Source organism: Cryptomeria japonica, chromosome 9, assembly GCF_030272615.1.
Source record: "Cryptomeria japonica chromosome 9, Sugi_1.0, whole genome shotgun sequence".
Lineage (NCBI taxonomy): Eukaryota > Viridiplantae > Streptophyta > Pinopsida > Cupressales > Cupressaceae > Cryptomeria > Cryptomeria japonica.
In genome coordinates this window covers 622,017,176-622,027,786 of record NC_081413.1, presented here as the reverse complement: position 1 = coordinate 622,027,786, position 10,611 = coordinate 622,017,176, and positions in this window count along the sequence as shown.

Genomic DNA, 10,611 nt, shown 5'->3' with positions numbered 1-10,611 from the left:
ATACAAAACAACACCACCCAAATTGGGCCTGCAAAAGAAGAAGAAAACAATAGAAGAAGCCAAACTCAATCAAAGGGCACAATAATAATGTCCACCTCAAAAGAAGATGACTTCCCCACTATAGGAATCACATGAAGAAGGAACAAGGGTTGAGCAACACAAGCCCACAAGGGAAAAAGGAAAACAAGAAACTACAGAGCACCAACAAAGCTGAGAAAGACCCCAAAACTAAAAATACCCCTTAACTAAAAACAAGGAGAGGAAATAACCAAACTATTCCCTTGAAATTTCGGAACAAAAACCTAACCAGAATAGAACAAGGGGAAGAAATAGCCTGCATAGTAAACCCCAAAATCCTAACACAAGAAGAAACCATAAGCCTCAAAGTAGAGAAGTAGAGAGAAACCCAAGACTTAGGCCAAATGAAGATTGAACAAGGGGAGAAGAGGCCAGCAAAAGACCCCACCTTGAAAAGGGACCACCAACCTAGAAGCCATAAACAATAGAAAAATGAAAGCTTAAACTTTTATGTCTAAAATAATTTAATACTCTAAAACTATATACATAAATATTCTTATAGGGATCCTCATGAGTAAAGTACCTTATAATTAGATCAATTATCAAAGGAAAATGTATTTGATGGAAGTTCTATCATAGCCAGAGTGATTTTTTTCCAATTGATTCCTTTCATTACCCTTAAAAAACATTGAATGACCTATTTGCCCACCTTTTTATGTTTAAATACATTTTTTTGATAATAGAAATATCAGTCACCAATACAACAACATCCCGATAAATTAACTCATCCCACCCAAAAGCGAAGAAATATATATTATTCTAGGTGCAGGAAATGGTTTTAATGGCTTCAAGGTCATGGTGATGGAATTTATCCATAAATAGAACAACCCTAACATCCATATTCCCCTATCCTTATCAAACTGCTGATAATCATTATTCCCCTATCCTTATCAAACTGCTGATAATCATTTTTCTTTGGATCCCAGTTCTCCTACTCAAGTAGTACTCTTTCTTATTAACAAAGACACCCCTTCACTAAATTTATTCGTTAAAATATAAAACTCGTTATCTTGATAATTCCATAGATATATGGAAAGACAACACATTTAGTGTGTCAACTCGCCTTGAATCATTAAAGATACAACATTCATAAATTTCTTGATAATTATTGTGTTTATAAGAAAGCATGTTGCTAGCTTGCAAAGGGATGTTAGTGTATTCCTCCCATCTCCTTAAGCTATCAATAGTCACACCCACATTAGAAAAACCATTAACCACTTGATCATCTTTACACAATAAGTGGGTAAACCCCAGCTCCTCAAAATCTTTAGTGAGCATAACAGAAGATTTCATAGATGGACCTATTATCCAACTAAGTTTTTGTGTGCCTTTTAGGTATTGAATTATGTTAAGAGAGTCACCCTCAACACACACATTTGTAATTCTTTCAAGGGGCTAATTTTATACTATTAAAAGAAACATCTATAAATTAGTGCATGATATTTCTAGTACAAGTGTTTTCATCAATTGCAAAGGAGGATAATGTTAAAAACTTAAGTTGTTGAGATGTGTTATCATTGATGTCAATAGTCTAGTGTTGTCATTGATATCACTATATGTTGTGGATGACCCATAAGTGTGTGTTCTAATGTTGTTGTATGTTCCAATGGTGTTGTTGAGGTGTTATTAAAAGGTTGGTGTAGTGGAAATTTTAATATGCAAAAAAACTGTATTATATGTAGCAAAGAGTATTTAATGTCCCAGTGGAAGAACTCTTTGCATTCCTTCGGATTGGAAGATTATAGATTGTGGTTTTGGATATAATGTTTATGATCTATGTATTATGTATTATCAGGATTATAGGTCCTTTATTGTTTAGATGATAGAGTTCATTGTTGCTATTTCTGATATTGAGATTGTTTATTAGAATTGGTCTAAAAAATGCTTGGTGTTTCTTTGGTGTGCAGATTCAAGTGTTGCAACTTGTAGGACATGTTCATTTGGTTTGTGCAATGTTCTAGTTCAGTTTTCTAGTATTGGTTTGGTTGAAAACTGAAGTTATGTTGTTCTAAGTTTAGTGTTGTTGGTTGGTTTTGTTTGAGGTGGTGTATATTATTTGGATCATATTCTTTGGTCTAGATATGTTTTGGAGGTTGTGTTTGGATGTTGCTATGGGTCTCATTGTGGTGATGTGTAGATCCAGATTATGCATTGGAAGATGTTTTTGGGTTAACTAGTTAGTCTGCTTTATTATTGATCTACACATTTCACTTGGTGTCAACTTTGGAGGATGTGCCAACATTTGTGGTTCATTGGAATTACTTTAGAAGGATGTGTTGTGATTTTTTGGATCCCCTCTATCTCTTGGTGTTGACTACAATGGATATTAGATGTGTGATTGTATGAGTTGATTGTATGAGTTGATAAATATAAATGAGAAAATTTAAATGATCTCATATGAAACCATTCAACTTCACCAGTAAACTTAATCATCATGTCCTCACTGTTACATTGCATGACTAAATGAAGAATTGCACATGGTTCTATGATTATATAAATATAAATTACAAAATTTAAATAACAATATTTATTGACAGATTGCAATAATATAAATAACCCTCTTCATGTTCCAATAGAAAAAAATTAACGCTTAAGAACAAACATAAAAAACAAGAAATGCTTTTAGTTACTTTTCTTTCCGTTCTTCATCTACACTTTCATTTCTCTTTTTGGATATAGATAGTATTACAATTGAGGTTTATATTTGGAATAAGCTAGATTATTAAACCAATAAATATAAACCTCAATTGTAATACTATCGATATCCAAAAAGAGAAATGAAAGTGTAGATGAAGAACGGGAAGAACAGTAACTAAAAGCATTTCCTTTTTTTTATGTTTTTCTTGAGCGTTCATCTTTTTCTACTCAAACATGAAGAGGGTTATTTATTTTGTTGCAATCTGTCAGTAAATACTGCTATTTAAATAGTTTTATTTAAATAGTTTTCTTGTGTAACTGTGATGTTAAATTTTCTCATTCATATTTATACAATCATACAACTACATGCAATTCTTCATTTAGTCATGCAATGTAACAGTGACGCCATGATCATCAAGTCTATTGATGAAGTTGAATGGTTTCAAATGAGCCTTTGGTCTACTGGTGAAGTTGGTGAAGTTGAATGGTTCCAAATGAACCTATTAGGGATCAAGTCTTGCTCAATTCTAAGACTCCAACATCATAAGAGATATAAATACTGTTTTCTTCAAATTTCATCATAACAAATATATGAACGTATTGAAATATGCATTTATTTGAAAAAAGTCTATTTAATATATAAAATGAACTGTGAATTATATCTCACTTACTGGTAACTGAAACAGCGAAATCAGATATAATGTTCAAGCGGTAATGAAGATACAGACAGGACTGTTGAGCGTTAGGCACATTTAGCCTCGAGAATCTCAAAAGATAATAAAAATCTCTTTCAAATCAATTCAAAAAAATATTCATTATTCACCTATTTAAAATTTGAAATCACTTTATTTTATACATGATAAATAAATCAAAACTAAATACGAACTATAGTTGAAACCTTATAATTTTATTAGATTTAGATATAATTATAATGGTAAAATTATATTCTTCTTCAGAACTCAAAATTAAATACACTTATTGTTAATGATATCAATAGTAGTTTTAGCTGATTTAATGTATATTTTATTGTTTTTTAATATCTTATAGATGAAAGGACTTCTTTCATATAACAGAAAGATTAGACAGATTTTGCTCCTCTCATTTTGGTGTGTGTACTTCTAAAATCTTGCCCCTCTCTGAGTCGGATCATTTTGTACTTCGATTGAATTTTTCGTTTGCTGCTACTCCTAATTATAGACATAAATTATCATTTAAGTTTGAACAAATGTGACATAGGAATTCGTCATTTTTTCCATCCCTTAAATAGTGGTGGCATTCTGCACTATACTTCGAAGGATCAAGGATGTTTCCATTATATAGAAAACTTCATTTTGTTGAGATCGGGATGAGGGAATGGAATTCTGAACTCTTCGATAACGTATTCAATTCAAAAGGTAAGACAGAAGAGAAATTCAGATTAATTAATAATGCAATTATTTAGTCCGGGACCAATGAGAGTATATATCAGCTTCAAAAAGAAATCTAGGGAGTTGTGGCTCCGAGAAGAGGATGAAAATACTAAATATTTTGATGCTTCAAAAAAAAAAAAAAAGGAGAAGTACGTTAAATGTTATTCTCCAAATTAAAAATCCTTAAGGGAAATTCTTAGAGGTAAAGAAGGAATTTAGGCTAAAGCAGTACATTTTTTCAAAGATTTATGTACCTCCCAGCTTAATGCAATAATAATACAGTTGATCCTCAAGAGCTTCTTAATAATATTCCTGTAGCATCATAAATTGTACGCACTTGCTAGGGTGGTACAATTTCACACCTAGTTTAGCACCCACCTTGGCGCATTTTGCATTTTGCATTGCATTTCCCCTTTAGCACTTAATTAGGTCTAAGGTTCTATTTCATCATCTTCCACATCATAAAGTTGGGCCCTTTTCATTTTATTCCTCCAATACATCATTTAATCAAAAAACCCTAATTAGGTCCTATTTTGAACTTGGGGGCTTCATTTCGGGTGTCAAAACATCTCGAAATCACTTGTAACTTCGGGATTCTCTCTAAAATCATCATATCCGACGGCCCTGAAAATTTGGTGAAAAGTTGTTCGGACCATGGCGCCTAGAGAGGACCATGGCGCACGGAGTGCACATGGTCCCAGACATTTTTCTCAAAATTTTAGGAGCACGATCCAATCATAAAATAAAGCTTAACGCCAAGAAATTGGTAGGAGATTCAATCTCTAGGTTGGCCAAAAGTTGAAATTAAGACCTAGGGTTTCATATACAAGAGCTCTCTTTCTTCATTTGAAAGGATCAGAATTTTTGGTTTCAGGGACCTTCTATGCAACGAAAGAGTAGATCTTTGAAGACTTCAATAGCATTCAACATCCATCCATCAAGCATTCATCAATTTCATTTATCCATTTAGGGCTTTGAAGACATGGAAGAACAATAAGAGATCACCGACTGAAGATTGGCTTGTACCCCTCCCTTGGGGTTGGGTATGGTTTCATGTTGTTTTCATGTCTTTGCATAAGCTTCATTACATCCTTTGCACTCATGCTTTAGATCACTTTGCATCTTGATTTAGAACATTTTACTTTGTCAATTACAAGCAATTAGGGTTTACTTTGTAGGTTGCTCTAGTTTGCTTACTTTCATTTTAGGATCTTGCACACACACAAGGTCTGCACACACACTACTTTCACAATACAACTTGGCTATTCATGGAGGTGGAAATCACCAAAGCGGGGGTTTGACTAAGGCAAAACCCTATATAGCCTCCCACCATACCTTTTTCAGATATAAATTCAGGTTTCGGGATTCGGACGACGACGCAAGTTGCAGATCTGGGAGAAGCAGACCGAGATAGGACTTCACACCAAATTCCAACCCAGAAAGCTAGGACATGGGCGTGGGGCGCCCTGGTCCTACCAGGACAGGGGCGCTGGGTGCCCTGGTCCCTGGGACAGTGGTGCTGGGCACTCTGGTCTCTCTGTCAGATAGCAAGTTTCTGACAGCTTTTCAGGTTGCAAAACAGCAGTTTCTGGAGCATTTTCAGGGGCAGAATCAGAACAGTGGTGCCTGCGCCACCGTCCCAAATAGTTTCACTCAGATTTCAACTTTGGGTATGCATCTGCATTCTTATCTTGTCCTTGTGTTTATAGCTTTCCATTGTTTAATCTCAATTCTGCAATCTTGTTATTAGTTCATACTTGCACTTTGGGGTTAGGAATTGAACTTGCATCATTTTATCTTTCAATTACAACAAAGGAATAGAAACCCTAATAGGTAGCCCGTGGCTCTCTCTTCCACAAAAAGAAGTAGCCAATTGTGTGATACCTCTAGGCTCTTTCGTATTCCACAATGTGTGTCAAAAGGTAGGATTAGGGCATGTTGGCCTAGTCTCGCTTTTTCCCCTACACCTTTTTGGTGAACCCGACGTGAACTCCAATCTTCTCTAATTCTGATTTATGTTTTCAAATTTGAGTGTTTATGCTATTTACAAGTTTTAATTTCTTGCAAGATTCAAAAAATTCAGAGGAAATTTTTGCTAAAACCCTAATTTTTCAATTCAAAGTTGAACTTGTGGATAGCTTAATTGGGATCAATAATTTCAAATCTGATTTAGGAACTCATTTGAATCATAAATTTCATTTTCTAAATCTACATTCTAAGTGCTTTCATTGAACATTTCCTTCTATTTTGCATGTGTTATCATTTGAAAGAGGAAAATTGTTGTCATGATGCATTCATTTCATAGATGTGATAATGGGTTAGCTTCCCTTGTTTCAATTTTTCCTTCTCCTAAAGAACCTCCCCCCATCTATAACAACATTTTAGTGCCTAGAAGAGTTGCTACCAATCCCTTTGAGACTCTCCCATGCTCTAAGGATGAAGACTTTAAGAGTGATCTTGACAATTCTCCTAAAATGTGCCCTTCCTATTTAGCTATCCTAGAGGAAGAGAATGATATCATAAACACCTTTCTTAATGTTACTTCACCTTCCCTACATGATGCCTCTCTAAGTGAAAAGGTATTGATGGACATTGACTTATTTTCTCTTAAAGTTGGTCCTTCCAATGGGGGCATGTTAGTGCAACAAGAGGTTATGAACACTTCTTTCAAAGATCTCCTTCCTAAGCATGAATCTTTGGAGAAATATGTTCATGTTCCTCCTAAAAAACACTCCCTTCATGAGGATCCTTTTGTGCAAGAAGATGACATTATCCCTACATTTCCTAGTGATGGCATTTCCTTTTCCAACAAAATTCCCACTAGAGATGATGAATTAATGATAAATGCTTACCCTTCTCCTAAAGTTTGTCTTACCCATAAGCATCCCTTAGAGAAAGAAGATGAAATAATAAGCAATTTCCTTAATTCTCTCTCCCCTAAAGATCATATTGAACATATTTTGAGGAAAGAGGATGAGTTTAACACATCTATTGATGCTCTCCCTCCTAAGGATGAGGAATTAATAAACAATGTTATCTCCTCTCCCAAAATTGACAATACTTCAAACATTCCTTTCAACAACCTCACTATTTGGGATGAACCATTAGAAGAAGGTGTAGATTATTCTCTACCCCATGAGAGAACCCTAGCCAAAGGGGATAAAATCAAGATTGAAAACTCCCTTGATAGTTTCTCACCTTCCTTGAATCTCAATTATTCTCCCTCTAAAAATAAAGCATCTACCTCTCCTCAACTTGGTTCTACTCATAAGGATACCCTAGTTCAAAGCAAGATGGTTAACATCTCTTTCAAAGATCTCCCTCTCAAAAGTGAGACTTTAGAGAGTAATGTTGATCCTTCTCCTAGAGAGTTTATTCCCCATGTAGATCCTTTGATGATAGAGGATGATATGACCTTTCCTAGTATTACTCTTCCTAATAGAACATCAGTGCTTACCCCTTGTCTCTCTCCTAAAATTGATTTAATCTGTGATAAGATTTTAGTGCAAGAGAAGACTATCAATAATTCTTCCAACACTTTTGTTCATTCCTCTAAACCATCCTCAATCAATTTGATACATGTGAATGAAACACCTAACAAACCTCTCTTCACTGTCCAAGGTGCTTGTCCTTCTCAAAATTCTCAACCTTTAAATAAGCCTATCTTAGTGGTTCAAGGTGGTTATGCTAATGATTCTTTTTGCACTCCTAAGAAACCTATTATTACTGTGCAAGGAGGTTATTCTTCTAAGAGCCCTTATGAGTATGCTAAGCAACTGACTAGAGAGAGTTATAATGCGGTTGCTCATACTTATAACACAAGAAACAATAGGCAACCTAATCCTCCTCCAGTTATCCCAACTTCACTTCCTCCTTCCCAACCTATTCTTCCGCAAGCTCCACGTATTTCACAAGTTATTGGTAAGGAATATGATCTCATAGAACAACTTAAAGCTACCCCTACTAAGCTATCCCTTTGGGATTTGATCCAAACTTCTTCCGCTCATCATGGAATGTTACAAGATGCCTTGAAAGATTTGAATGTTCCTCCACCTAATACATCTAGTAACATAGTGTCTTTGGTTAACTCTATGATGAATCCTAAAGCTCAAATTGTGTTTACTCAAGATGAATTGCCTACTAGTGAAATTCAACATCAATATGATCCCTTGATGATTGTGGTTATCATAAATGACACTGCTATAAGACGAACACTGGTAGATAATGGCTCTGGCCTTAATGCGTGTAGCATTAATCTATTGCATAAGATGAATGTGGATACATCCCTTATTGAGCCTGACTCTCATCCTATTCGAGGCTTTGATAATGTGGCTAAGTCTTCATTAGGTATTATCACCTTACCCATCATAGTGGGACCTATTACTTTGCCTACTTCTATCCATGTTATGTCAGGAAATCTAACATACAACTTGTTATTAGGGAGACCTTGGATTCACAGTATGCAAGCTATCCCCTCTACATTGCATAGACAAGTTAAATTTATTTATAACAATAAGACATATACCTTGATAGGTGATACTAATTTTCAAGCTTGTTTGCAAACATCTACTTCCAAAGGGAGTTCTTCTAAACCTTCCTCTTCTAGTGATGACTCTTTAAACAAGATACCTATGGATGAATCATCACCCTCTGATAATCAAAATTCTTTGGATGAGTCTGAAGTTCTTGAAGAAGATTCTTCTCAACTTGAATCTACACATGAAGAGGCTTTTGATCATGAGAAGGTTCTCATAGAAGACGATTGGGGATCTCTTGACTTTAATCCCACCTTTGTAGGTGAGTATAGGGTTCCTCCTAGAGAGCTTACAGTTACAAAGAAGGAAGAAACAAAAGATCAATCAACCTTACCTAAACCTATGAACAATAATTTTGTGCCCACTTCTCAAACTTCTTCTCCTCACACCTCTAATTCTGAAGAATTTGATTCTTTGTCTTATGAAAAACCACCTTCTCTTTCTGAAATGGCTAATCGTTATGGTCGTGGTTTTCATATTTTATCTAAGTATGGGTATAATGGAAATGGTTGTGGTGCTCACGAACAAGGGATAAAGGTTCCTCTAGGGAATAATCTTTATGATGAGACCTTTGGTTTGGTTATAATCCTGACAAGTGCACCAAAGCATCTAAAAGACCATCTCTCAATGTGAATGCTATATTTAGTAGTGATGATGATCTCACTTCAACTAAATCATCTTCTACTTCTATCAACTCTCATTCCTCTCATAAGGAAATCTTGGTGAAGAACAAATCTCTTTATGACTCCCCTCAAATTTCTAAATCCACTTATGAATCTTTATCTCCTATTCATCATAAAGTCCTTTCCTCCAGGGATAAGGCTTTGATAAATTACACTCATCCCTCTTCTAAGATTTCTTGTGACTTTTCTTCTTCAATTTTTATCATTTTATACATGTTTTTGATCTCACTTATAGTTGAGCATTTAGCATGTCATATTCAAATACCTCATCCAATCTATCATGTCTTTAAATAACATTAATGGCTATTATGTTGCTCATCATTATGTGACATTTGTAGCTCATTTACTAGGGGCTCATTGTCATTAATGATGGTACAATTTCCAGTGCAATCATATTTTTGAAGCAACATAATAGCCTAATTTTTTTGTGTTATCTCTTGTTCCCATGGGGACAAGAGTGATTTCATACATCTCTTCTTTTTATGGTTAAAATTTCCCTTTGGGGTAATAGTGTGGAAATATTGATCATCTTTTCTTTAGAATCCTCTTTTCCTAGATATGGGAGAAGATGTGTATTCTCTTTCTTATCCTACCCACTTCTTGTGAGGAGCATTTTACATACACTAATGTCTTGCTTGCATGAACTCATGTGAGTATGTAGTACATTTTGCTTATGTCTAAATCTCTCTCTAGAAGATTGTGTAAGTCCTTCTCATTGTCCTTATCCTTGGGAGGCAATGATCTTTCCTTATTTTTATCTAAGGATCCACTTTTTCCTATTTTGTGGATGGTGTGAACTTTATTATTTGATGTTATTCCTTGTATGCATTTGTTGTTGTTTGTTCAAGGATTCTCTCTTACAAGAGGTGTAAGTCCTTGACTACAACCTCTTTTGCACTTGGTAAAATACATCCATAATGAATTCACTCTCCCAATTGGGTTAAAAAGAGCATCATCCTTCATTAAGAATCACTTTCACCTCACAAAAGAAGGAAGTATTGCATTCTTATTCTCTTCTTTGTCTTATTCTAGAAGATGTTATATTTGTCTAAGACAATTCCTCTCGGGGATAGGTGTCTTTTGTACAAATATCTCTTCTCCTCTAAGGATCTCCTTTACACATACTACAAGATATCCCTTTTCAACTATCTTATCCTTGCTTAAAGAGTGCAAAACTTTCTTGCTGGGATCTATGACATTGTTGCATTTTTGGGGTATCTTCTTTTGTGATGAAGGTAGGTATCCTTGTTCTACTTTGCTTATGACATA